The sequence below is a fragment of the Daphnia magna genome, linkage group LG7 (assembly GCF_020631705.1).
Source record: "Daphnia magna isolate NIES linkage group LG7, ASM2063170v1.1, whole genome shotgun sequence".
Lineage (NCBI taxonomy): Eukaryota > Metazoa > Arthropoda > Branchiopoda > Diplostraca > Daphniidae > Daphnia > Daphnia magna.
In genome coordinates, this window is record NC_059188.1 from 3,693,215 (window position 1) to 3,700,263 (window position 7,049).

The following is a 7,049-nucleotide window of genomic DNA, read 5'->3' on the forward strand; positions in this document are numbered from 1 at the left end:
GTAGAACAAGTTGAATTTCATATGTCCTATTTGTATTTATATTGCTCGGTGGATGACTGAATCGCCCCCTCTTTCACTTGTATGTCTACTCATGCAAAAAAAAAGTTGAATGGCTACACGTGATTTCTTACATCAATAGTTAAAGTATGGGTACGTCACACATATCAACGCATGCGTTCCAAATGGTCCAACTCTGGATTAAGTTTACCTGGCTAAATTAAAACATTACTGTTGATTTCCGAATTCCAACAAAATATTGGCAACATTTACATCATTTGGGTTAACAGGTCGGTGATTGTCGAATGCTGAGCGGCAAACTGGACACGTTCTAATTCCCGACGCTTCAATAATTTCAATACATTCCAAATAAAAAATATGACCACAGTTTAATACCGTGTTTGGCATCGTTAACCTACACACTGGGCAATGACCATCATGGTTTACTTCTGGAAATTGTGGAACAATAACTCCCTGATCTTGCAGAACATCCACTACGGGCAAGACTTCGTTGATTTTTTCCAATTGTTGTTCAGGCGCTAATTGTCCTAATTATTGCAATTGAGCTAATCTTGCCATTACATTAGCCTTTCGTTGCAAGAAGTTTGCGTTTTGAACTTCGAAAAATCTTTCAATCTTGACGTTGTTGTCTTCATCCACCGAGTCTTCGGATTCCTTATGTGAATCAACTAGTTGCCGTCTTCCGGCACCATCTCTATCATTCAGCAGAGCATCAGGATTACCCATTGGGCCTCCGTCTACTGCTGCTCCTTGACGTGGTACGGGTGCTCTACGTTGATGCCCACTGGGTCGCCCCCTTCTTCCACGCCTATTCTCTACTGCTGGATCGACAATGGCCAGTTGCTCATTCGCCTTCCGTCTTGGTGCTCCCCGAACTTGCGGTCGCCTCTTCCACGCGGTCGTCCTCTTCCAGGACCCGTTGAAACATTTGCCACAGGATCTTCGAAAGCAGCGATTTCCAATTGATTTTCCGCAGCAAGGACTACTTCGATTTCCACCATTTGATCTTCTTGAACGCCGACATCCGGGGTATTAATGACTGCATGTGGATTATGCAGCAAAGCCTCGAATGCCGCATGTACTTCGTCCAATGGGCGGTTAAATTCTTCTGCGTTTTGCTCCTGAAATTCTATTTCTACTGGCTTGAAGCGGAAGGCTGCTGCGATTAGAAACTCTCTGATGGTTATCCGTCCATTTTGTTGATCGATCTGTAGAGTCCTTATCTCTCTGTCTCGCGTAATATACTCTCGACGTCTTCTATCTCTAACAGGAGTTCCATCCCGTAAGGCTAGATACCTGTACTCAACTTCCTATGCAAACTATTGAAGGCGATCAAATAGACGGATACGTTACTTTTTTATGAAATAGGGATTAAGTTTAAGTAAAAATTTACCTAAAAAATACCCAGGGTTAGGGTGTGGATTCCCTACATGATCATTAAACGATCGGTGGTTTGCTTCCATCTGGTTATTTGTTCTGTTGTTGTCCATGTTGACGCAGAATCTCTCTGGTCCGATTTGCTCCATCCAAAAAGATCGGATATACTGCAAAAATTGGTTGACGCGTACTCTACATTCTGCGTCAGTAGCGCGAGTTATTTTGTTGACGTACCTCCGTAATTCCTACACCAAAAAAATCGTTAACCTTATAGTTTGAAATCGAAGGAATTTTAGCTATCATATCATAGCCATTCCAGGCTTCATTAGAGGGGAGAAGGGCAAATGCAATCACCATTTTCACCAGGCGTTTGATCTGCTCGTTCGTCCTGTATGCTTGTGCTATCCCTAGGTAACAGGCATACCTATATTTGTACTCAAAATGAAAGAAATGTGGAAGTGCTTTTAAAATTAGCAGGAAGCGGAATTTCCAAATCTTTACCTTATGATTGTAAATTTCATTGCTTCTCCCAGACGTCACAAAACATGCCCTAGGACCTCCAACGGAGTATTTTGTGGGAGGGATAGGACATCCTAGGGAATGCCTATAAGCCTTTGAAAACGGATCTGCTGAAGCTCCCAGTGTCACTCCTCACAAGCTCCAACGGATCTCCTGCCTCATAAAAACTACCTAGGTGTATCCCATTAGTATCTACCCCTTTTTCTACTCTTTTCCCTCATGTTGTATACCCTTATTTGAAAATAAAAATGTACAAAACATACGCATTTCAAAATATTGTGTTTTGCTCACCTGATGTGGCTTTATTTGTAAATTTTTTACTAGTATTACTAGAAGAACAAATAAAATAAGCTCCACATAGGGAAAAAGAACAAAGGTACCATATCTGTCAATACACAGTCATAAGAGAGAAGCAGCAATCAATTGGTGTTGAGCTTTAAACTGCTTGTTGGAATTTAACTCTCTTTAATGGCAATGATCCCATGTTACTGATTCTCTGCTATAAGCCGGGCACCAACTCCCTAAAAATACTTGTTTTTGTCCACTGTAAATACAAGAGCAATTCATTAATTATTTTTTTTTACTACTGGAAAACTTAGTAAATGTACATCTATTCGTCCATGGAAAAAAAGAAGTTCTTCTGCACTGCTAACTAGATCTTGGTAGCAAGAGGAATTCCAAGGTGCCACCAGTCTCCATTGAGCTAGTGGACAATGTTGTTCGAACTTCAGGGCAGCACAGTGGCTGTGATACCTAGAGTACAATGAAGAATATAAGTTACGTAAATCAATTTACATGAATGATCAACTAACCTGTAGCAGCGAAGCTGAAATTTGTTGACTTTAGACAAGGGATATTTAACGAAGTATTGTAATTACCAGATTTATTATAGATGTGTAAGAGAAAGACTAACACAAGTATATCGGACCCTCAGTGAAAGTAGACTAAGTCAGAGAAAAAGATAGAGAAGATGACCGTACGAACATCAATCGTCGGTCTAAGAACGTACATAAGATACTGAGAACTAAGAACGTACATAAGATACCGAGAAACCAAAAGGGGGAAGCATTAGGTTTTACTAGGAAACAACAAACTTCCCAAATTGCGAAGATGAAGTGATGAGCCCAGCAGTGGCCAACCTTGTTCAAAGGCCAAAGCCACACAGTGGCTTCTATACCTAGAGCACAATTTAAAATATTTGTTAAGTAATCCAATTTATATAAATTATTAACTAACATGTAGCTGAACTTCACAAACTGTGAAGAAGAAGTGCTGATGATCACTTGGCTTGATTGATGATCAATGTTGTTCGAAGTCCAAACAAGCAACACACTGGCTGCTATACCTGACCACAGTTAAATATTGTAGACATTTAATCCCTGAGAGATTTTCCTTGGGAAAGATTGAAGGCTATCCCGTGGTTATGAGCCCCAAAATGTTTATTGTTTCCCCAGGGGTTCCAGCCGGGTTTTGATTGGTTGTCAATAGGAGGGAATTATCACGTGTAAACTGGAGAACTTTTCGTTTTTATTTATTTTTTACTCGATTCGCCGTATTAAACTACGTGTCTGGGCAAATTTTCAAGTCTGTTGGTGTTTTTCTTCATTTTATATATTTATTTATTCGGTCGAAATTCAAATTTGTGAGGTTCCCGCCGGTTTGCGATTGGCTGCAAAATTGGGGGGAATTATCGCGTGTAAACTGGGGAACTTTTCGTTTTCATTTATTTCTTATTCGATTCGCCGTATTAAACTACGTGTCTGAGCAGAATTTCAAATCTGTTGGTGTTTGTGTTCATTTTATATATTTATTTATTCGGTCGAAATTCAAATTTTTGAGGTTCCCGCCGGTTTGTGATTGGCTGCAAAATTGGGGGGAATTTTCGCGTTTAAACTGGGGAACTTTTCGTTTTCATTTATTTCTTATTTGATTCGCCGTATTAAACTACGTGTCTGAGCAGAATTTCAAATCTGTTGGTGTTTGTGTTCATTTTATAACTTTTATTTTGTGTTTGGCTGTTTGTTTACAAATATCGTAGGCGGCTGTCGTTTTTCATTTGTTCTGCATGCTTCCATGCAGAGAAATGTGACTTTTGGATTTCGGATAAACTATTCTACTAATTTACACTATGATTTTATTTTCCTAGGTAAAATTCTATCACGGACTTCCTTTTTGCTGATTGCCTTTAATTATGTGTTTTCTAATATGAAATTGAACTTTGCATGTCATAAAAGTTTATCTTGACTTAGATTTTTATGGTTCGGCCAACGCAGCTTCACATAAATCTCAAAGGCCGACACCCAGGGGCGTTTTTTAATCTGTATTACAAATTAATTTACGTACTAACAGCTGAACTTTACCAATTTCAAACCAGAACTCCGGGTGAAGCTACCACAGCAAAGGGAAATTTTCTTTAAAAAAACGTACATCATAGTATACAGCACACAGAAATTTTTATTTGGTGAAGCTACCACAGCAAAGGGAATTTGTCGTTAAAAAACGCACATCATAGTGTACAGCACACATAGATTGTGACTTAATACCACAAAGACAAAGAAGACTGTGCCGTTTAATTGAAAAAGTGACGCTTGGCTCAAAAGACGTTGCTTGTTTTAAAAAAAGACATTGTTGCCATTTCTTTATTGTAGTCTCTAGGAAAAGTTAAGACTCATTACTACAACCACAGCCAATAACGCATTATTATGTTGCTTACCCGTAAGGCTCCAAAGAGCTCCAAAAACCATCTTTTATCTTTATTTTAAGCTGGAAGTTTTTCGGAGGACATGGGGAAGAATTGTTTCCTTTTAAGCTCCCGTTTTACCTTCCCATGGATGTACTAAAATATTCTCCCACTTATCTCTCCGACGGGAAGGATACTGGAGGTACGACGGAACGTTTGTGCTGTCGGGGCTTGTTTTTTAGTTTAGATTCAGGTAAATGTTCATAATTAAGTTATCTATGCATCGTTATCAAGCCATAAGATGAAATAATTGACAAGTTTATAATATTGAGAGGCAGCTAATAATAGGAAGGAATGGACAAATATCTTATTCAACAAGATTCTTTTGACATGTTAACTTCATTTTGAATTGTTGTGTCTTCTTTACAATATGTAAGGTTCATTTTAGGACCTACCATCCCGGAATGGTAGTAGCAGTCACGCGCCCTTCGAGTTGGAAACACGGCAGACAAGGATTGCAGAATTGCTAGCTCATAATCGCTGATGAGAAGGGTAGGCTCCGGAACTCCTCCAGTGTTCTGTTGGCAAACCTCCAATAAGCGACGGAGGCAGCATTCGTACAGTGATTGGGTCTTGTTTGTCATGAGGAACGATGCAACAGCAATTGCAATTAAAAAATTTAAGTAACTACTCGTGAACCACATGTCATTTTAATAATTTATTAAGAAACCCTTATAAGCTTAGCTCAATCCAGTGTCGGAAGGAAGGTGGCATAAAGTATCTTTTACGTGCTTAACTAGTAGGCTTGTGCCCATCAAGGGTCGGAGCCAAAAACGTGGAGGAGCCAAAAAACTGCTTAAGGGGCGGCGGATTATCCCTTTGTACTAATACAAGCCCGTCGGTTCCAATACTATCTTTGCCCGTCACTCCCACTCTGACTCTGTCAAATCGCTCACCATCTCCGCCCGTCAACCACCCTATTGGTATTTGTCTGGCGACTCAACCTGTCCGCCAAAACCCAAGCTGTATCTGCCAGTCGACCCACCAGCTATTTCTCCCGTCAAACTCAACACAGTACCTTTCCTTCAAAATCCAAAATTTCTTTTCCCCTATACCCTCAAGCTATCTCTGCCGGTTAGCCCGTCAGCTCGTCGCCTAGTTTGCTATCTCTGTCCAACAGACAACTCCCAGTGTATGCCTTCTGAACGAGCGTATATCGCAGTCCGTCGGTTGCCATCCCCTCATACACTGTTTAGCCTTCCAGTAGCCACATCATACAGTTTTATCCACTGGAAGTGCGGGGTAAAAGGGGTTAGCAAAAAAGACGTTAGCTTACCGAGGGGGTTTAAACCCTGTTTTTCGTAGTCGCCCTCCCCCGCAGCCAATCACAACATCGGCTCGCAGTTGCCATCCACAACAAAATAACGGTTTGGATAGCTTTTAATACTTATATTAGGGTCGGATGTTTTAAAACTCACCATGCCGTATGAGTAGCGTGAGCGGTACGGGTAAATTTTAAAGGCGAAAGTGAGACGATTGGAAATACAACTCTGATAGGCCCTTACGCAAACAGGTAGGCGGAGAAACACTTGTTGAAGGCAACTGAACGTTTATCGAGCTGCTAGTTGTCTGATCTTTCTTAGATTTGTGGGTTCACCGTGAAACCCCGAATCTCGTCAAAGTGGCGTGATGCTGTTGACGCGTCGCTATGTCGCGCGTGCAGCCAATCAGAAGGGGTTTGTTTAATGGCTTGATTGGCGTCGCGCGTGCAACCAATCAAATGGATGTTTATTTAATGGCGTCATGTGCGTCGCACGTGTATCAGACAGCAGGTGTTCAATTAGGTCAACGCTAAGATGTCTATGACAAATGGTTACTATGTGGATTCAATATTCGACTAATATGCAAAAGAAGAGTAAATGCGAAAGAGTAAAATGTAGACATAATTATATGCCAAGAGAGAGTAAACATACTATAATAAGAATTTGGGTATCATAATGAAATGTATTTGTAGGCCTTCGTTACACTTAGCATTGTGGGACACGGCTGGCCTAGAAGATTATGACCAATTGCGTCCTGTCGTACCCCGACATGAATGTAATCTTGATCTGATTCTCTGTCTATTCTCCCGATTCATTGGAGAATATTCCTGAGAAATGGACACCAAAGTCAACAGAAGTGTACACTTCTGTCGTAACGTCCCTATAATGCTGGCCGAAACAAAAAAGATCTTTTAATACCGTAATCATTAAAAGTACTTTTACTGATTAAAGGTTTGGATGGCTGAGATCTTAACCTTGCTAACTTTTGAACTTCGAATTTGGCAAAATGCAAATCTACTCAGAAAAAGGTCATCTGATGGTTGGCAGTTTCACAAGAAAAAAAAGCCAATGCAAATGTTTTCTTATATTCTCCCAGATCCAACAATTTACTAAATGTTACACTTGGACTTCTT